We start from the raw sequence: 21,032 nt of genomic DNA on the forward strand, positions 1-21,032 counted from the left end.
TTTTTTTTTTTTTTTGTGATTAATGTTTTTTATATTAGAAAGGGAGTCTCTGCTTTAACAACCAGTGTGTTCGCTGGGGTTTCATTTACTGGGTCCTGTTTTTAAACAGGGTGTGCGTTCTGGTTTTGAGAGAGTTTAAAGGTTAGTGTTATTTGGGAAAAGAAAAGGGAGGGAGGAAGGAAGGGAGGAAGGAGAGAAGGAAGAAAAAAAGAAGGGAGAGAAGGAAGAAGGAAAGAAGGAAGGAGGGAGGAGGGAATGAAGGGAGGAGGGAGGAAAAGAAAGAGAGGAAAGAAAGGAAAAGGAAAACCCCCCCAGACACCCGGTCGCGCATTCAGGGCGAGAGCAGGTGCAGGCGTCGGTCAGCAGACATCCGTGTGCCCCATCCTGTGAGGCGCTGACTGTGCCTCGATTCCTAAGTCCCGTGTTCAGTAAGAAAAAGAGGCGATCTGGTCGACCGCGTGACTCGAGTCGTGGCGCGTCGGCCAGGGCGGCTGGAGTCCTTAACGCCAGGGTCACTGTCGGCACTGGGAGACGCTGTCCCCCCCGGCGGCCGGGCTGCGGAGACCAGAACAGCCGGGCATGGAGGCTGAAGGGCAGCCTCCCTTCCCAGAACCTGCAAGGCTGTGCTTTGAGGTTTGTTTTGGGAGAAGGACAAATTGCCACTGTCGAAATCCCCGCTCGCCAAAAATATCTCCAACAGCCTGTTACAGAGAGAACATTTGAAGGTGGAGGTCATAGCCGGGCCCCTTTCTCATGACCCCCCGCCCCTCCCCTCCCCTGCCTTATGCAGTACGGTACATGCCCCCTGGAGGCCGTCGGTGGAAGTGCCCCTGCGGGGTCCGAAGACCCTCCTTTGTTCCGCAGAGGACGAACCAGGCGGGTGTTGTGTGTGTGGGACACCGAGGAGCCGGCGGTTCTGCACTTGCTGGGATCCCTGGGCCGCTGGGACGGGCACACAGCCTGGACGTCGCCACCTGGAAGCCCTCTGTGCTTGCCCTTGCGTGTTTCTACCTTTTGCAGACTCCTTTCCCCACATTAACCCTCGAGCTGTTGCCCGATTTCTGCTAACGGTGTCGTGACTCTGCCGTCCCCGCGCGCCGGGTTCCACCCCCACCGTGGGGCTCTCCGGGGTCCGTTCTTGGCTCCTTCGTTCCTCAGTCAGTGCAGGACAGGAGGCTCTTAGCAGATCGCGCACGGAGCGGAGTACGTTCTGAACCGTCTCTGTGCCTTCGTCATCAGCGTCTACTTTTTCTGACAAAGGGCCACGCATCAGGCTCTGGAAATGTTACGTGAGTCACGTAATTCCTCATCCTCAGAAGAGCCCGGCTCCTTGTCACCTTGTGCAGCACAGCTTCCTAGAAGGGCTTATAGCAGGACGGGAGGCCCAGGGCCATGGGGACCCCACCCCTGCCCCCCAGTGTGGCCCGGCTATGGGCCCCTGTGGCTCTGGCCCGAGGACTTGGTCGCAGGAGCCTCCTCAGCCTGTCCCTGTGGGGGCTGCAGGTGTGGAGAGGAGAGGAGTACCCAGTGCCTCCGGAGCCCTCCCTGCCCCGGGGTGTAGATGTAGGCGCATAACTGCCTCCGCGCCTAGGGTGCGGTGACAGTGAGCGGGTGTGACAGGAGCCCCCCACCTTCCCCAGCGGGGTCAGCTTCCGTTAGCCCACCCCCACCCCAGGCAGAGGCGTGAAGCTACGTCCTTACGGGCTGCCTTTCCCCGCCCGACCTGCTCCCCAGCAGCCACAGCCCATTTCCACATCTTTACCCACAGAAACTGCTTGCCTCAGTCATTGTCTCGGGGTGTCCCTGCTTCTGGGGGAGGGGAGCTGTGTCGTCCCAGACTTGGGTTCTCCTGGGTGTGAAATGAGGAGCTTGCTGGGAGAACCAGATCGGCTGAAGGACGTGAACACAAACTCAAAGCACTAATCTGTTTGCTTTAGGAATCTGTGTTTTGGTGGACCTCTGATTAGCAGTTCGAGGAGCTCCGATGTTGTGCAGAAATGCGTCACTGTGTGCAATGGCATGTTGACATCTGGGGAGTAGGGGAAATGGTTTCCTCTTGAAAGGGTTCTTTTTTTTTTTTTAAGTTCATGTGTTTGAGAGAGAGAGACAGAGAGAGCATGAGTGAGGGACAGAGAGAGAGAGAGAGTGGGAAAGAGAATTTCAGTCTCCTCACATCAGCACAGAGCCTGATGTGGGGTTAGATACCACGAATCATGAGATCGTGACCTGAGCCGAAAACAAGAGTTGGATGCTCAATTAACTGAGCCACTCAGGTGCCTCTGGAAAGGATTCTTTTTTTTTTTTTTTAAGTGTTTGTTTATTTTTGAGAGAGACAGAGACAGAGCATGAGCAGGGGAGGGGCAGAGAGAGAGAGGGAGACNTCACATCAGCACAGAGCCTGATGTGGGGTTAGATACCACGAATCATGAGATCGTGACCTGAGCCGAAAACAAGAGTTGGATGCTCAATTAACTGAGCCACTCAGGTGCCTCTGGAAAGGATTCTTTTTTTTTTTTTTAAGTGTTTGTTTATTTTTGAGACAGTGACAGAGCATGAGCAGGGGAGGGGCAGAGAGAGAGAGGGAGACACAGAATCTGAAGCAGCTCCAGGCTCAGAGCTGTCAGCACAGAGCCCAATGTGGGGCTCGAACCCACGAACCGTAAGATCATGACCTGAGCTGAAGTCGGATGCCTAATGGACTGAGCCCTCCAGGCGCCCCGAAAGGATTCTTACTTCTCTGGGATCTGTGGTTTGTTGCTTTTCAACGTGTGTCCCTCCTGCTCGGTCACTGCAAGCGTGCAGCAGCACAGGGGACTCGAGGATGATGATGGTGCTGTCTGCTGCGGTGGTGTGTCCACGGCAGTGGCAGCCCGCCCGCCGGAACCCTGCGTGTGTCCCTTCATCAGTGTCTTCTCTCGTGGCCACTCTGGAGACATGCTCTAGAAGCATCTGGCTCTCCTTTGCATTAGGAAATAGAGAAGAGAATACCCTCCAGGATGACTCACCAGTTAGAGTCTGTTGGCAGAGCACATTGGTATTTTATTTTGGCTGAAAGTGGAGGACAGTGGACATTTAGGGCACAGGAGGAAGCCAGGTCAGAATTAATGCCAGAACAAACTTCTGGCCGGCAGTGCCCAGCACCCAACGGCTCGGCACGTCCCAAGCTGGCGAACCAGTGACTTATTCTGGGCGCATGGAAAACTGGCCCAGTAATTGCAGTGCGCTCTGTGACACGGCAGTGCCCAGGCCCCGCGCTTCCCAGCGGGACCCCTGGAAGGGAAGACCCCCCCCTCCTTTGCAGGCTCAGCCAGTTGTCCTCATAGGGGACACATACGCTTGAAAAATGGGTCGTTTCCTCCAGACATACAAAATGGTAGCCAGAATTACCGGACAGTTGTTTACAAATCGATTTAGCCACAATGTCTAGGGAAGAGCAAAGCGTTATTCCTCGGGATGAAGGACTTGCTTTTGGGCCCGGTGGGGCTGTGGCCAGCAGTCCTGAGAATCGCCCTCCTCAAAGTCAGAACGGGTGGTGACCATCAAGCTGTGTCCACCGAGCGCCACGCCGTTCCCCGGCCGGGACAGGGTGGGGCTGGCGGGGCGGGGCTCACTCCTGTCGGTCAGATGAGGACTCAGGTGCGGGACACCGTGGCCATGGCATCGTGCGGCTCATCTCTCCTGCCTCCTGGTCCGGGCCTGCGACCGTGGTGACAGCCCACCATCCGTGATGGAACAGTGGCCATTAGGACAACGACAAGCCTTCCCTGCAGGGCACTGACCGAGCTCAGGCCCCGTCAGCGGAGCATCCCACCTGCTCGGGTGTGCGGTCCCCAGACCGGCCCTGTGAGGTGGGCGCCGCCGTGGGCTGGACTGTGTGCCCCCAGAGTCACATCCCCAGGACGTCAGAATGTGCTGATGCTGGAGACGGGGCCTTTCCAGAGGGAATCAGGTAGAAAGGAGGTCATCGGGGTGGCCATAACCCACCGTCACACGTGTCCTCGTACGAAGGGAGATTTGGAGGCAGACACAGAAGAAGGGCAGATGCGGGAGGAAGAGAGCCATCTGCAGACCCAGGGAGACGGGAAGCCTGGAACGGATTGTCCCTCAGAGACTCAGGGGGGACCAACCCCGTGATGCCCGATCGCAGACTCAGCCTCCAGAACAGCCGGACAGTAAAGTATCCAAGCCACTCAGCCTGCGATCCTTTGTTATGGGGGCCCTAGCAAACTAATCCAAGTTCATCCTCGCTTTGTGGAAACTGAGGCCCGAGTGGTGACCTGCCCATGTTCCCCAGGAGAGCGGGGGCTGCAGGCCCGCATGACCCAGGCGTCGGGTCCCAGGCGCCGCGAGTCTCCCCCCTGTACGAGGTCACGGACCTGGTTTTCTGCGGCGACTCCTCGGGTGGCCAGTGCCTCCTGCCCTTCCCCCACCCCGTGCCCTCAGCGGTTGGAAGTTTTCAGCTAAATTTTCTCCAGCGCATGGCCCGCACAAAACTTAGTGCACAAAAGTGTTTCTTAAAACATCCTAACCAACCCCGAGGACGTGAATTTTGTACCCTGAGATCCCTCCTGGCCCTCCCTTGTTTTCCTGAACATTTCTTCCCTCGTTGCTGCTATTTCTTACCCGTTTTCCTTATTACAAAGTAGAGCGTACACCTCGTAGGATACCCGGCAGGTGGAGAAAGTCAGAACTACCCATCACCATTTTGTTTCACTTTATTGTTGTGGCTGCTGGCCTCCCGCCAGCCCGCTGTGTGGTCCTGTGGCAGACGTGCCGGCTGGCTTGAGTCGGCCCCAGCCCGGAAGTCCCTCGGGGCCCCGGGAAGGCTGTGTGGAGTGGGGTGCNGCACTGCCTGCAGGGGCCTGGTTTCGGGAGTTGGCCTGATCTCTTTGGCAGTGGGAGATCTCCAGGGGATGGGGACGGCCACGGTGGGGGAGGGATTGGCCAGGCTGGTATACAGGGTAATCCTCATCCTGTTTGTCACTAGTGTCAGAAAGATCACGGATGCCGCAGAATAAAATATGGAGTGGCTGTCATGATATGATGGTTGAGACCCAAGAATAAATGGTGTTCTTGGGTGGCATCTGGCTAAGAACAAGATGGAGTTTCAGGATAGCTGAGTGTTTTTCTTGACCCTCTGCCCTGGCAGCGTTCTGCCGTCTGCCCATCATTTCCGCTCTGGGAACAGCTTGCTAGGAATGTACCGTCACTTCCTTAGAATAAGCCCTGGGATCTCCGTGTGGTGGGCCGGCACCTGCAATGATCTGGGAGTTAGGAGCCCTGTCTTCTGGCTCCATTCTGGCCCTCAGCTCTGCAGCGTGGGAAGTCACTTGTGTCTGAGCGGCGTAGAGAATGAGGGCTTGGGCGACAGGATTCCCAAGGGTCTCCCTCGCTCTTCTGCTGTGTTATCGGCATGGATGCAATTGCTCATTCTCTCACCTGCACCTGCACCTTAGAAATGAGACCTTGAATGTTCTCCTCCTGTAAGTTAAGACAGTACAGGAGAGATCTCTAGCTTCCTGCTTTGCTTCTTCTGAACTTGATGCAGTTTTGTTCCGGGTCTTTTCTCACCGGTTTACAAAGCGGGGAGACGGCAGCCTGGTGCGTGACTGGTGGCCCAAGAGGGGACGACTGTCCCCTCTGTGCTCACAGCCTCACGCAAGTAGGAGCAAACCAGGCTGAAGGCAGCGGAACCCACCCATTTCCCTGGGAGCCTGAGCAACAGCTCACCGCTCAGTAGACTCTAATTTTAACGAGTCCCACCTCCTCCTCTGCCTCCCCCTCCTCTTCTTTCCAGGCAGGGGTGTAGGCACACAGTTGCTCATTTGCGTGGAGGTTCTGCAGAAGATGGAGTGACAGTCTGAAATGCTGCCATGCCCCTTTGTTCATTTGTCAGGCTTGGGGAGACCGCTTCCCCCTGCCCACAGCAGGGATCTTACGTAACCTCTGCTGCTCACCCCCACTCATTTTAAACCGCACGTCTTCACAGGTTTGTAACTTATTTTTACCTTTAGGAGAATTTTTCCAGCGGGTTGGGTTGAGCGGAAACAGCCCCAGGTGGTTTCTTCTGTGGGCTGACTGCTATTCTTGGAGTGGAAATGTGGGGTTCGCTTCGCCTTGGCACCCCTTTCCCTTTCGGGTCCTCTGCTTCCTGGCCCCTCCTCGCTCTCACCTGAGAGATTGGCTGCCTGCTGCCAATGTTTCCTGTGACCATGGCTGACAAGGCAGCCAGCGGTGTCTCCAACCTGGACACGCCACTGAGGCCAAGGTCAGGGGACCCTCCCCTGGGCTGCGTCCTGGCCAAAACTCGCAGAGGAAAACGTCTTATAGATGCTGCGGCTATAAAGGAGAGAGGGGGTGGGGCCAGTTCTCCAGCTCACCGTAGCCGGACAGGGCACACCTCTACCAGCGGCGGTAGAATCATCCCAGCAGCACATGTTGAGTAATCCACGACGGCAGCAGACGCCTTGTGACCCGCGAGGCCTTGAGTTTATGGTCGGAGCCGAGAGACCTGGATTACCCGGTGGAATCTGGGCTCTGACATTTAACACTGGGGACTCCCTGGAACGTCAGCATCTCAGCCTTCTTGTCTATGAAGCGAGGACGAGAATGTGCACTTCACAGCCAGTGAGAGGATTAATTGAAGCATATGCGTGTCATACAGTTGACGATAGAGCCACGGGAGCTGTGAGCCTTACTGACGTGACTTGCCACGGGAACATGACCGACGCGGTAACATGGTGGCTCGGCTGGGATTCAGACCCAGGGGCCTCTGATCCCGGAGACTGTTCCGTGAAGGACGCCATCTGTGTTAGGCTCGCGTGGTGTCTTAGGCTCCTTGGATGAAGGGAATGAGGTCTTCTCTCAGAATCGCATTACCTGTGTAACCAAGGTCTGGCCAGATTCGTTTTAGGGCATGTCCTACGCCTCTCTGTGTATATGGGCACCCTGTGGCCGCCATGTTGTCTTCAAACCCACAGAAGAGTCAGGGGCCTGGGGCCACACGACATGGCTTTGACCCTGAGGCTCTTGTAAACTTACTGTGAAGGTGAGTTGTGTGTGAGGTGCCTCAGCCCATGGGTCCTCGCACTGGTGCTGTGGGGATCTTGGGCGATGCCATCAGCTGGCTCGTGAGGGAGGGACGCAGATTCGCCAGGTGGCACACGAGGTGGGTGGACATCTCCTTGGAAGGGCGCCATGAAGGCCGCGTGTAGGAAGGCCCAGAACTTCCTCAAACCAGAATCCCTAGAGAGCGTGGCTGAAATAGAATGTTCTTTCTCTGTGTAGACAGGGTCCAAGTCCTGTGTGAGGCCAGGAGGGCTGTGCCTGAGGCTGAGGCTGTCACCTGTCTTCCCAGCAGGCTCCTGCATTTTGGAGAGGAAGTAACATTTTAGGGGGAAAAACCCTTCATTAACAGTAGTTAGCGGTGTTAGTTACCTAATTAACTAAGCCCATTAGGTAACAGTGTGCAGAGAAGGGGAACGGTTGGAATGGTGGGGGCAGGATCTTCACCAAAGGGGCCCCACGCCAGCGTCCGCGTCTGGCCTGCGGTGGCGTCCGTGCACGGCGGATTAGGAACCGTTTCTGGCTGCCTTGGTGCTGCAGTAGCTGAATCCAGTCGCTGCTCCGAGACCGCGTGGCCCACGGAACCCAGAACACGTACCGTCTGGCCCTTTACGGACACAGTTTGCCGACCGACACTTGGCGCTGGTGCGGCAGTGGGAGGACGGAAGCAGAAGTTAGGACGAGGTCACAGTTCTGGACTCCGTCGTGTTCGGGGCTGTGGTTCGTGCACCCTGCTGGATCCGGGCTTGCTTGTTTACCACCTCCTGATCTGTAGACAGGGAGGGGGAAGCTCGCTCACACCTGTCCCCAAGAGTGTTGTGTGTGAACGTGACCATCCGTAAGATGAGGAGGTGACTGAAGTGCGGTTCTGCACGTGGCCAAGAGTGCACGGTCCAGTCTCACTTCCGAAGGAAGAGTCCTGCTGGGGGGAGGATGGACAGGACCCCTTCTCCATCGTGGGACCCCCTGTGCCTGGGGTCCCCCCCACCAGATGCGGGATGCCGGCACCCACCTCCCGAAGCCGTCCTGTGAGGAGGTGGCCGAGATCTCAATAAACATGAGCTACTATTATTATTTCTGAATTCCTGTTTGAATGAAGGTGGCTTTTTAATTTTTTTTAAATTTTATTTTTTTGCCTTGTGGGAAAATCAAAAACTCTCTCCAGAAGCCTGGAACTGTGAAAGCCTTTCTCCCTGAACTGACAGGCACTTGTCTGAAATCTCAACGCTGACAGGTGGCTGATCAGAGGATGTTGAACCTTTTGACGCTGAAATAAATGTCAGATTTTAGATTCGGAAGAGACGTGCAGGAGAGCAGATATACACTGACATTTTTGGAACTTGTTGCTAGCTCAGAGAAGAAGAATGCTATTAAATATCATTTGGAACTTTTCTGTCCATTTATATATACCGACAGACATTTCCCAACTTTAGGCAAGCAGGTGTGTAGAGTGGATGGATACTACCCCCTCGATTGAAGGGTCAGAAGAAAAACCGTTTATTTAGCCTAAACTACTATGATTATGAGGCTTAAGTTTATTTTATTAAAAGACCTACCCATGGCGTTCACTGGCAAATTAATTTAATTGTAAATATTGGGAAGTTCTGTTTACTTCTATTCTCCACCCTCAGCCTTCTGCATCTTGTTAGGAGACTGTTTTAATTAGGATCAGGAAGCCTGGGTGGCTCAGTCAGTTAAGTGTCTGACTTTGGCCAAGGTCATGATCTCACAGCTCATGAGCTCAAGCCCCGCGTTGGGCTCTGTGCTGACAGCTCAGAGCCTGGAGTCTGCTTTGGATTCTGTGTCTCCCTCTCTGCCCCTTCCCCGCTCACACTTTGTCTCTGTCTCTCTCCCTCAAAAATAAACAAACATAAAAAATAATTAGGATCTAGAGTGTTTATCCACTGTCTCTTTACGCAAATAAGAATAAATAGAAGTATGCATGAAGTTTACGCAGTGGTCGGTGTATAACGGTACTGTTGCATTCTTTGCTCTTTTTACTTAATGTATTTTGCACATCTTTCCATTGTAATGCATAGAAGGTGTTCTGTTCTGTCTGCAGTGGCCTGGAATCCACAGTGTGGACGTTCCACGGTTTATTTAACAAGTGTCTGACTTGCATTGTCTTTAGTCTTTTGGTATTTCAATAGGACTGCCGTGACTCTCTTTAATCACTGGTCATGTGCCTAGAAGTGAGATTTCTGGGTCAATGGGTTAATGTAGGTAAAAGTTTGTAGATTTTGACAAAAAACTCTTTCTGTGCTGTGTCATTTTGAACTTCAACCCGTAGGCCCACACTTTTCTGTTCTCCTGCTTTTACTGGTTTGATAGTCTTTTAACAAGTCACGTTTATGCCCTTCAGTTTTTATAACATTATGGGAAGTACTGTAATGAACATTTTCACACTCCTGATTTTTTTATTCTGTGGATGAATTCCTAGAATTGGCGCTTCTTGCTCAAAGGATTTAAACATTTTGAAGGTCGTGAGAAAATATCTCCTGTTGTCTGTCAAGGCCCATCATTGCATAGTGCCGTTAGTCATGCTGATTGGTTTCTCCTTGACTCTGACCAAATTATTATAATTTAGAAAGTGTGCAGCTGATTTTTACAGGTGGGAAGTCAACCCCGTCATTTTCTACATGTGTAAATCAGGGCGCGGAGCACCTGAGAAGTGCCAGGGTCACGGGGCTGGCTGGAAGGCAGACCTGAGCCCAGAAGCCGGCGCCCCGGTTCCCAGGAAGAGGAGCCTGGCATGTTTTCTACATGAGTTCACCCCAAAGCACAGGTGATGGCATGGTTCTTGGGGCAATTTTCACAGAAATGTATTGGACCAAAATGAGAGTTTTTATTTCGCTGTAGAGCAGGTCACATCTGATTGCTAGCAGTTATTGAGCCATCCATCCAGCAGACGCTCTCTCCACAGGGAGCACAATATGCCAGGTATAATGCAGAACATCATCCCACGTAGCTGCTCTTCCACGTTCCTCGGGCATAAACTCCTCCCTGTTACTAACGAAGATTCTAAGACAATAGAAGAGGTAATTCTTTTATCACGGTTACCCTGCAAAGGAGTTTTGGAGCATCAGATGGTGCGGATCTGCTTTGATGGACTACCTTCTGCCATGCGAGTGCCGAATGAGTTCTTTGGACGCAGGAGGGAGCCCATCCTGGAGCGGGGACAGACTCAATGAGATAAGGAAGTTGTACAGACAGAGATGAGTGCCGGGGAGAAGAGGAAAGCCCGGAAGGGTGTCAAGAAGTGTATGTGGGGCCAGGGCGAAGAGTTTGCTTATAAGGCTTGTCACTGGGGAGCCCCTGGCCGTCTGCAGGCAGGGGAGACCTGCTGAGATCCTGTTGTTGCAGACACACGGCCGGCGGGGAGCCCAGACCAACGCCCCAGTGCCTCCCTTCATCTTTGCACAGGCGGGAGCGGCCCGGGAGGGGGGACCTGGTCTCACACGGCCCTGCAGAAATGGGTCCTGCGTCCTTCTAGAATGCCAGGAAATCCATCCATGGCCACTCGATGTGTCTGAGGCCGGTGATAACTTGTGAACGGGGACAGCATGGCTTGAACAGACTCAGCTCTATTAGTTTTGGTGCCTTAATTCTATGCTGATGATTCTCAAGTGAGCCAAGAGTTTTGTGTCCGTCAGAGAACATGGTCCCTTCAGACCCATTATCGCTTCAACAGCTTGGTCCTTCTGAGGCTGCCCCTCTGTTCTCCGCGGCCGAGGGCTCCACACACAGGGGCATTAAGCACCAGCCCTGGGGGGAAAAACCCGGGTTCTATCCCTGGGCTGGAAGTAAATACGATTTACAGACGCACATTATTATGGGAATTCCCAGCAGGAATCCTTCCTCGTGGAAGCCTGCTCCCAGCTTGCTGCTGGTGTTTTCCTTCGGATTAATTTGAAGTTGGCATCCCTGTTTCCCTTTCAGGAAAGGTTGCATCAGTTTATTTGATTATGTTCGAATCCCTCAGGGATGGGCTTGGAACAAAGCTTCACGTTCAGGAAGCAGTGAGGTGCTTCTGCCATCAGAGCACCCACCCTGGTCATCCGGGGCTTTTCTTCTCTCCTGGAATAGCCTTTAACTTAACGGCTGTGCTCCTGCACCGTGGATCCACGCCACCATGTCAGAGCTGATTTTGAGTAAGTCTTGGGCTCTGCTTTCGTATCTAATAGGGATCCCGGCCTCCTCCAGCTGAAGGTCAGAGCGTGGGGATGGGCGAGGCATGGGGAGCAGGCGGGACAGGTAGGGGTTCCCAGCACTGCCATGATCGCTGGTCCCTGTTGTGACTCTGCTGGCTCCCCGTCTGGTGAGCTCATCTGCACTTGCACTTGGGGTCTCCACCGCCGGGCCCAGGAGAGGGGAAGATTGGAGTGGCCTTGCGTGAATGTGAATGCTAGAATAGTGGGTGAGGGGTTGAGCCCGGGGTCTGGGTGTGCAAATCATGTGGGAGTAGTCTCTGACTGTGGGACAGAGACGCCATGGGTGGACCTTTCCTGACCTCCTCTGGGTCCTGTGTGAGGGCCCGCCTTCCTCCCAGGGAGGTTAGGAGACTCCTTTTAAGATGAGAGATATCCCGCCTCCCCGGATATTAGCTTTTACATAAAGTCTTTGGGATTGGCCTTGGAGGAAGACAGAGGAGTTGAGTGTTGAATTGATTCCTGCATTGTAGCCAACTAAGTGGTCTTATCATTACCATCACGAAGCCAGATGCCTCATTTAACAACGGGAGGGTTCTCTGTGATGAAAAATTCTCTTTTCAGCTGCAAGAAGTTAAAAGCATCAGCGGTGTGTTTCCTCAGGGGGAGCCTCTTCTGTTTTCTACCGATGGGGCAGCGTGATGAGCGGCTGGGTCGCCCCTTTGTGGGCTGTGGACGGGCAGACGGGGGCTGGCGGGGGTGGTGTGAGTGGTTGGCACCTGTGGCGGCCGGCGAGTCTGGTGCAGGAAGGGGACATGGGCTTTGGAAGTCTGGGGACCCGGGTTAGAATCCTGGAATTGCTCCTCGTTGCCCTGGACTTTGGGCAAATCATTAATCTTCTTCAGCCTCGCTTCTTAATGTGTAAGAGGAAGATAATTAAGCTGACTTCAGTAGGGTTTGATTGATGAATTGCAAAATAGGAGGTGGGACACAGATGCTAAAACACACGGCAGCGAACCCTAAGAGTATCACGAGATGCCATTCCCCGTGATTCGATCAGAAAATAGGGGTATTGGGCCCTTCCCTATTCTAGCGGTGCGGGGGGTGGGGGGGGCAGCCTGCCGTCTGTTTGCTTGGCTCCTTGGAGGCTGGGGACAAGGTATTATCCTCTCCGCCGCAGCGAAACGGGCATCGTCCCATTGAGGTGAGGTTTTTTTCTACCCAGTTCACGAGGCAGCAGAGGGGAGAACAGAATAATGTATCGCAGGCTTTTTTTTTTGAGTAAGATTTTTCAACTGTCAAATGGTAATACTGACCCTCCTCATAGAGCTTGCCCTCTTGAGGGGAAGAAAGCAAATAAACCATGATGTGCACGGATTGTGTGTCAGAGAAGGACTGTGGTGTACCCGAGACGGGAAGGTGACAGGGAGTGATGGAGGCCAGCAGTTAGGGAGTGGTTGGGGGAGTGGGTGGTTGGGGGGTGCTTGGGGTTAGAGGTGCGGCCGTTGTGGGTGCGATAGGTCAGGGGTACAGGCAGATGGGGGTGCAGCGGCTAGGGGATACTTGGAGTTAGGGGGTACCTGCGTTTTCATGGGGGTGATCAGAGGATTGAAGCAAGTGGGGATGTAATGGGCTGTAGGCCACTGCCCTTTGGAAAGCAAAGATTAGTGACTTGTCCCAGTGGCCGTACTGCCGGAGTGACCTGATTCTTCAGGCTGTTCTCACTTGTATTCTAAAACCTGGGCCCTTTATAGGGCGCCTGGGTGGCTCGGTTGGTTGAATGTCAGACTCTTGATTTTCGCTCAGGTCATGATCTCAGGGTTCGTGGGTTTGAGCCCCGAGTCGGGCTATGTGCTGACGGTGTGGAGCCTGCTTGGGATTCTCTGTCTCGTTCTCTCTCTCTCCCTTCCCTGCTGGCGGTCTCTTGCTCTCTCTCTCAAAATAAGTAAACTTAAAAAAATGGGGCCCTTTAACGGTTCTCAGACCGTTACACCGAGAAGATGTTTGAAGCCCCATGGCCCAGAATGCTATGGATGTGGATTATTTTTTGTTTAAGAAAAAATTTTTTAATGTTTATTTTTGAGAGAGAGAACATGAGCAGGGGAGGGGCAGAGAGAGAAGGAGACAGAGTCCAAAGCAGGCTCTGGGCTCTGAGCTGTGAGCACAGAGCCCAATGCTGGGGCTCGAACCCACAAACAGTGAGATCATGACCTGAGCCGAGTCGGCCGCTTAACTGACTGAGCCCCCCAGGCGCCCCCAGAATGCTGTGGATTCTGCCCACAGACTTTTCTGGGAAGAGCCAGGTAGTGAGCATTTGAGTTTTGCTGGCTTACGTTTCTTTGTCTGCTTGTGATTGGATGGTTTTATAATCTTTAAAAATGGGAAAAAGTATTCAGAGTTTGAAAGCCGTCCAAGGAGGAGGCCTGGGCGCTGGCCCTGCACAGACTCTGCTGGGAGTCACCAGGGAGCCCCGCCCGCCCCGCCCTGCCTTCCCTGCTGCTGCCTGGGGTGCCTGCCTCGCCTGAGAGGAGCCAGAGGGCTCAGGGGTCTCACTGATTTTCCCGCCGTCCCAGGGCTCCGGGGCCGCCCACACCTGCCCTCCCCTGGCTTCCTGCGGCCACTCCGTCCCCTGTCCCTCTGCTAGGTGGGAGGCCTGGGGCTGCCGGGTGCCCCCCTCACACCCACAGCCGGCCGTGAGATTTCCGAACGCCGCCCCCTCCCATGCGCACACACGGCCATGAGCCTTCCAGCATCTTCTCTTCCAGAGTCCGTCCAGAATGTGACCGCTTGCCATCGACCCTGTTTGTCATTGTGCTCTTCCGGCAGGACAGGCCCTGACCTCTGACTTGGATTGTTGCAGTCACTCCCTGGCAGGCCCCCTTCACCCGCCGGCATACGAAGTACCCGGCACCCCTGCACAGGATCTCCGCACACCCTACCCTCCCTGCTAAATGTTCCCTGCACGGTACCAGCTAACGCGCTGTGTGTGGTACCTGCTGACCTTCGGTTGTATCTGCCATCCCCCACGGCGTGTAAGCTCCCGGGGCGCCCGGCTGCCTGGTCCGCCCGGTCTGCCCATCAGCTCAGCGTTAACATTTCCGGCGGTTGGAACAGCATTTGGACCGGCCGCTGCGGGGTCCCCTCTGGTTGGTGACCTGGTGCAGGTCTCCGTCCTCGGTTGCAGCAGATGTGAGCTGAGTGACCCTTGCAGCTCATGTTTTGTGCACCCTCCCCCCCACGACATTGATCCACATTGGAAAATTATGAGTGTGTGCATAGCGCTAGAAAACAAAACCCGGCCAAGTAGATGTGAAGAGCGATTCCTGAACCGGGCAGCAAGGGTCCCTCGAGCGGAGAGCTGTCCCAGCAGCCGCACGTGGGGGACATGGCCGTAGGAAGGGCGGTGAGCACGGAGCTCCCGGCAGAAGAAACGAAGGGCTTCTTTCAGGTCAGGTCATGTTCATCTCCGGGGGAGAGACCAGCAGGGTTGTGTCCTGCACATGCCTCCCCGGGGCTGGTCAGGACATTCGAAGGACTTGTGAAAGGTCATGTTCCTGGGAGAGGCCAACATTGCAATCAGGTCTTGGTTTGCTGAGCTGGGCGGGGAGTGAGTCCGTTTGTTAAGTGTGTGCACCTTTCCCCGTTGTGCACTTCCTGTCTGATTCCTCTGGAATGGGCCCTGGGCTGCACGTGTGCCTAACGGGACCCGGGGCAGGGGCCATTGATGCTTCTTGGTGATTTGAGACCCATCGGGGGCCCCCGGGTGCCAGTTCTGTGTGCATCTCAGGAACCCGCCCTCGGCTCCCGCCTCCCTGTCCTGCAGCCGCTCAGCTCCTCTCTCCCAAGAGCTCTCCCACCGCCTCCTCCCGTGTTTTCAGGGACCCCCTGCCCTCCCGCCTTCCCCGTCCAGCTCCTGCGCAGAAAGCAAAGACAAAACCCAAATATTCCTGAACTCAGAATATCTGTGCAGGACGAAATGTGCTCTGGGGCGCCTGCGTGGCTCAGTTGTGTCTGACTTTGGCTCAGGTCGTGATCTCATGATTCGTAGGTTCCAGCCCCGCGTCGGGCTCTGTCCTGACAGCTCAGAGCCTGGAGCCTGCTTCTGATTCTGTGTGTCTCTCTCTCTGCCCCTCCCTAAATCGCACTCAGTCCATCTCGCTCTCTCAAAAATAAATAAAACATTAAAATTTTTTTTTTAAAAAAGTGTGCCACGTGATTGGGAACTACAGATTTACTTAATTTTTTGGTTGAAGTAGATGAAATAAGTTAAAACCACAGCCCAATATTGATAAGAAGGTGATTCCACTCGACTTCCCTAACGTTTCTCTGAACAGATTCCTTGTTATTTTATACCTTGTACTTGATCTTTTTTCTTTCGTTATGAGATCTTCAAGGCAGGTGTGCTAGCCAGGGGAAGAAGGTTTCAGTTATCAGTCAGTGCTCCGTGCATGGCGCCTCTTGTGCTCATAACCCTGAGTCTAGGACAGAGCTTAGGACACTGCGAATGGGGAGGCCTTGGCTGCGCTATTATAGAGAACGGACTGGGGAGTACACGTCAGAAGCAGAAGGGACAGGACCTCCGGAGAGAGAACTGGGTCGTGGTACAGCACCTGCTGGGTGAGATTGGGGCTCCTTGGCGCCGGCACGTCGTGTGCCCTGAAACAGGGGCCGTGCTAGCAGGGTTTGCTCAGGGAAGCCTGTTTGGTCTTCACCGTTCTCACACTGAGACCCGTCTCTCCCCTCCGGGAAGACCTCCTGTTATGGCAGCAGCCGGAGCTGGAGGCCTGGCACGGGGGCAGATGACACATCTTTGGGTCAGGGGAGCAGGGGGTTCCTGGGGGCCAGCCCTCTCAGCCACAGTGCAGGCCAGGCCATCGGTCCCCGGAGGAGGGGCGGTGGCCTCGAGGGTCTGCGTGCTCCGTGAGCAGCAGAGCGGAGATGATGGCCACCCCGTTTCCTGACTGTTCCCCCGAGGCCTGTTTCCAGCTGCACCGCAGGCTCCTCCCTCCAGCACGTCTCGTGCCCTGAGCTCGTGGGACCCCAGGCCCCAGACTGAGGAATCCCCCGGGCGCCTGCCCTCTGCCCTCGCCAGCTGGCCGGAGCCGTGCTCCCGGGGCACCCCGCCCGCCCGCCACGGCGGAAACCAGCCTCCCGCAGCCCACAGGTGCCCTGGTGGGGAGCTGGGGTGGCTCGTACAGGTCAGTCGGGTCGTACATGGCAGCACATCTGGCTGCTCATTTTCCTGTGTCCTTATGTGAAAAATGAGAGGAGATCACGACAACGTTACTGACAGGTTGGCCGTCATACATTAAGGGTAGTTCATTATTGGGTAGAAGGCGGTGGTGTTGGGGCGGGTGTGTGGCCTCTTAGCAAATCCCTAAATGGCTCAGAGTAAGGAAATCATCTCTAAGAGGACAAACATTCCAAAGACCCCCTTCAGCCTTGGAACGTAACCATTATAGGACTTCTAAAGCATCGCGTGCTGGTCGCCAGAGGATAATGTTTTTGTGGGCGGGTTGCAGCAGAGACAATAGGCCCTTTGTGTCTCCTTTGCTGCTTCATTCCCGGACGGAGGTCAGAGAGCCAGGCTTGTCTGGGGCCGTCTGTGGGTCGTCAGCTGTGACGTGGAAGCCACTGTGGCATTTTAAGCTCGCATGCGGAGTATTTGATCTGCCTCAGAAATGAGGGAGTGAGTTCCCTGCTGTGAGGGCCGATCGTGTCCCCGGCCACGCGGCCCACCCGGGAGGCAGCTTCGGGGAGCAGATCCGCAGATCCGCCCGCAGAGGAAGAGTCTCAAGGTCATACGTAGTCTGACCCCAGGAATTCCCCTGGAGGCACTTTCAGGAGGATTTCTGTCGCGTCTGCGGGGGTTTCCTGGGGGCACTACTCCACGGCCTCTGCTGATGTCCTGCCCATGTCTTCTGGCAGGGCAGGTGCACAGCCTCTGGGTGACGTGATGGGGGTGTGGGGTGGCCTGCACCACGGGAGACAGCGCCCCCATTACATGGGCCTTCTTCAGAGTCCAGTCGTCCTTGGCATACTGTGCAGTCCGGAAGCTCCAAACGCTGGGGCTCCTCTCCCTCACCTGCGCAGGTGCGTGTTCTCGGAGGGAACAAAGCACTCCGTGTGGCTATGACTCTCCAGTGGATCCGTTAAGACTCGGTCCTCTGCGTGATGACGGCTCGGACAGGCCCGGCCGCTCTCTGGTCCGTCCCTTCTCCGTTGTTGACCGTGGGTGCTCCCCTCAAGCCCCTGCAGCCTCTGAATGCCGGGGGAGCCTGTTACAGGGGAGGTTTATTCCGCCCCTGCAGAACCTGAATGGTGTGTAGTTGCCTGTGACCGAGTGTGTGTGGTCCGGCCCCGTCCTGCTCGACGTCCTTCTCGGAGCGTCACTGTGTTCGTCAGCACCTGAGAAGCCACACGCAGTTTAAATGCTAAAAAGAAACAAGAAGCCTGTCCAACTGGGCTTCGGACAGTATTTCTCAGATTTTTAGTGTCACGCTTGATAAGTCTATTTGGGGAGAACAATGGCTTGAAATGTTTTCTTTCCAGTAGAATCTGAGTTCCTGTATCTTACTGGGGTTGAAGTGGAAAAGCGCAGTTGTTTTGTTCATAAGCTTTTTATTTTAGCGCGGTTTAGATTTAGATGTATGGATTTAGATTAGATTTAGGTTAGCAGATTTGGATTTCAGTTTAGAAAAGCGACCCAGAGAGAGGAAGTACCAAGAGCTCATCTGTGCCCACACCCAGCCTCCCTTACGGTTGACATTGGGTAGGAGTCTGCTGCATTTGTCAGGGCTCATGAGCCAGGACTGATACATCTGTGATGGACGTCCACACCTCATTCACTTCTGTTCTGCTTTTTTCCTCCAATGTTTATTTATTTTTGAGAGAGAGAGAGAGCGGGGAGAGGGGCAGAGAGCAAAAAAGAGAGAATCCCAAGCAGGCTCCGTGCTACCAGCGCAGAGCCCAACACAGGGCTCAAAACACGCATCATGAGATCGTGACCTGAACTGAAATCAAGAATCAGATTCTTTTTTTTTTTTATTTCTAGGAGAGAGAGAGACAGCGTGAGCAGGGGAGGGTCAGAGAGAGAGGGAGTCACAGACTGAAACAGGCTCCAGGCTCTGAGCTGGCAGTCAGCACAGAGCCCGACGCGGGGCTCGAACCCACGAACCGCGAGATCATGACCCGAGCGAAAGTCGGACGCTTAACCGACTAAGCCACCCAGGAGCCCCAAAAATCAGATTCTTAACCGACAGAGCCACCCAGGCGCCGCACATTTCCGTCGTTTTTACCTAATATCATTTTTCCATCCCAGGGGGCATCCCGGCCAGACACCCAAAGCGTTCCGTTCTCACTCCTCCTTAGGCTTCTCTTGGCTGCAACGGTTTCTCAGACTCACCTTGGTTTCGGTGACCTTGACAGTGTGGGGGAAGACCAGTCAGTATTTGGTAGATGCCTCCTGACTGGGGTTTGTCTGCTGCTTTCCTGGTGATGATTAGCCTGGGGTTGTGGGTTGTGGGAAGGAAACCACAGAGATACAACTGCCATTTCTGTCCCATCACATCAAGGGTGTGAGGGCCGTGACTCCCCGCGGCCAATGCTGGCCTTGATCACCTGGCCGAGGTGTGTGCCAGGTTTCTCCCTGCGCACTCACTCTTTCCCCCGCATCCAGTGTCCCCTTTGCATGACGCTGCCCCGCGCAGCCATGCGTTGAGTCGGAATCGTGCCCAAACTCCCTGGGGGGGAGGGGGGGGGCAGCTACGGAATGTGTCTCTTCTCCCCCATCTACTTACTGATCCCATCACTTCTGTAAATCCGTGTGAGTTATGGACACATTTTACATTTGGGTTATGGTCTTTTGTCGCTCACATTGTCCCAGCCTCGGCCATCGGGAGCCCGATGCTTTGGCTCCTGTGTTGCTGTGACCCTCCCCCCGCACCAAGCAGTGTGGCGGTTTATAGTGAGTGCTCCCTTGCCTTGTGGCACTACAGGCTGTTTCAGAATCTTCTGGAACGTTTCCTATGCAAGCCCTGCAAGCCGCCCTTGAGCCCTTGTTCCTTTTGTTGCAGCGTGGCCTCAGCGGGACCTGGGCACTCGGGGTGCCTCGTGGCGAGCCGGGGCACCCCAGCCTGTGTGCTGCCGCCGCAGAGCAGGGGAGCGGCTGTGCGTGTCTGTAAGCTGTGCCGTGTGCGGTGGGCTGCGCCTGTATTAAGCTGATCGTGAGTTTGCACTGCTGTCTCCAGCTCTAATCCAGGACCTTGTGGATCCTTCCAGACGCCTCCCCTTGCTTGTCTGGGACCTTCTGCGACGACAGCAAGAACCCGGACTCCCACCTTCCACATCCACTTGCTTGTTTATTTAAAGCAGTACATGGATGGATCGTAGTTTCAGAATTGTTAGCGCACACTCCTGTGGACACAGCTTCATCCACTAGTGCCCGGGGCGCACAGACATTTCCGTCTGCCTGCCGTCTTCCAGGTTCTTCTCATTCCCAGACTCGCTGAGGTCAGGACTTTCCCCACCCCTGCAGTGAGGCCATTTTGCACACTTGTAGTGAGTAGAGTTAGAAGTTCTCTTCACAGCCGGCATTCAGTGCCAGGATGCCCTTCTTCCTAAAGTACCGTTTTAAAAATATGCGTGCATCCAGGTTCGCTCTCTGTGCTGTGAAGTTTTGTTTTATGGGTTTTGATAAGTGCATAGCGGCACCTATCTATCATGACAGTGTTCTACGGAATACTTCCCATGCCCTAAACACCCTCTGCGCCTCACCTATTCAGCCCTCTTCCCCCCTTCCCTCCCTGTCCCCCGGTAACTGCTGATCTACTGATTCTACCGTTTGCAATTCCAGAATGTCATAGAATTAGAACCATACGGTATGTAGACTTAAAAAAAAAAAGAAAAAAAAACTTTGTCTCTTAGAGTTTTCATTCATAGCAAAACTGAGGGCCAAGTGCAGAGTCCCCATACATGCCCTGTCCCCACGCAGACACAGACTCTCACTGTTGATGTCACGCACCAGAGGGGCACCTGTTACATGGATGGGCCTGCAGTAACACATCACAATCACCCAAAGTTCATGGTTTACTGTGGCCACTCAGGCTGCCAGAACAGAACACCACAGACCGGGTGGCTTAAACAACAGGACTTTGTTTCTTATGGTTCTGGAGGTGGGAAGTTTGAGATCACGCGCGAGCATGCTCAGGCTCTGGTGAGAGTCCCTCTTGGGGCTCACAGACGGCCCTGCCTTCTCCCTGGGTCCTCATAGGTGGATGAGGGATGGGGGGAGGGAGAGGGAGGTACCCACACTGTCCTCTCTTATAAACGACTCAGTCTATTGGATCAAAGCCTCACTCTTTTTTTTTTTTTTTGAGTTTATTTATTTATTTTGAGAGAGACTGTGAGCAGGGAAAGGGAAGAGAGAGAGGGAGAGAGAGAATCCCAAGGAGGCTCCATACGGTTCAGCACAGAGCCCCAAGCAGGGCTCGATCTCATGAAACCGTGAAATCACAACCTGAGCCAAAACGAAGAGTCGGACGCTGAACCGACAGAGCCCCCCAGAGCACCCCACTCTTTATGACCTCATGTAACCTTAATTACCTCCTAATGGCAAATCGTCTCATTGAGGGTTTGGGCTACCCCGTACGGATTTGGGGAGCAGGAAAACAGCCAGCTCAGAGCATTTGCCTTAGGGCTCCTTCTTGCTGTTGTATGTCCTGTGGGTTTTGACAAATGTAGAAGGACGCGTGTTCACTGTTGCAATAGCGTTCGGAAGAAGTGAAACTATTCTAAAAAATTTCCTGTGGCTTTGCCTGT

The 21,032-nt window shown here is 54.4% G+C and overlaps 1 protein-coding gene across 4 annotated transcripts in view; it reads left to right on the forward strand.

The window, feature by feature from the left end:
• Positions 1–21,032, forward strand: part of RNF144A (ring finger protein 144A) — a 114,986-nt gene that overhangs the window by 47,224 nt on the left and 46,730 nt on the right. For 2 of the 4 annotated variants that reach the window (XM_077751015.1, XM_077751019.1), the window contains exon 1: positions 20,329–20,427. The exons of 1 other annotated variant lie outside the window; for it this stretch is intronic. The gene's annotated coding sequence lies outside the window, so the exon portion shown is untranslated. Of the gene's footprint in view, positions 1–3,796; positions 4,178–20,328; positions 20,428–21,032 lie in introns of those variants that run through there. One more of the 4 variants, XM_077751016.1, reaches the window with a different exon arrangement.

Source organism: Crocuta crocuta, unplaced genomic scaffold (genome assembly GCF_008692635.1).
Source record: "Crocuta crocuta isolate KB4526 unplaced genomic scaffold, BGI_CrCroc_1.0 scaffold129, whole genome shotgun sequence".
Classification (NCBI taxonomy): Eukaryota; Metazoa; Chordata; class Mammalia; order Carnivora; family Hyaenidae; genus Crocuta; species Crocuta crocuta.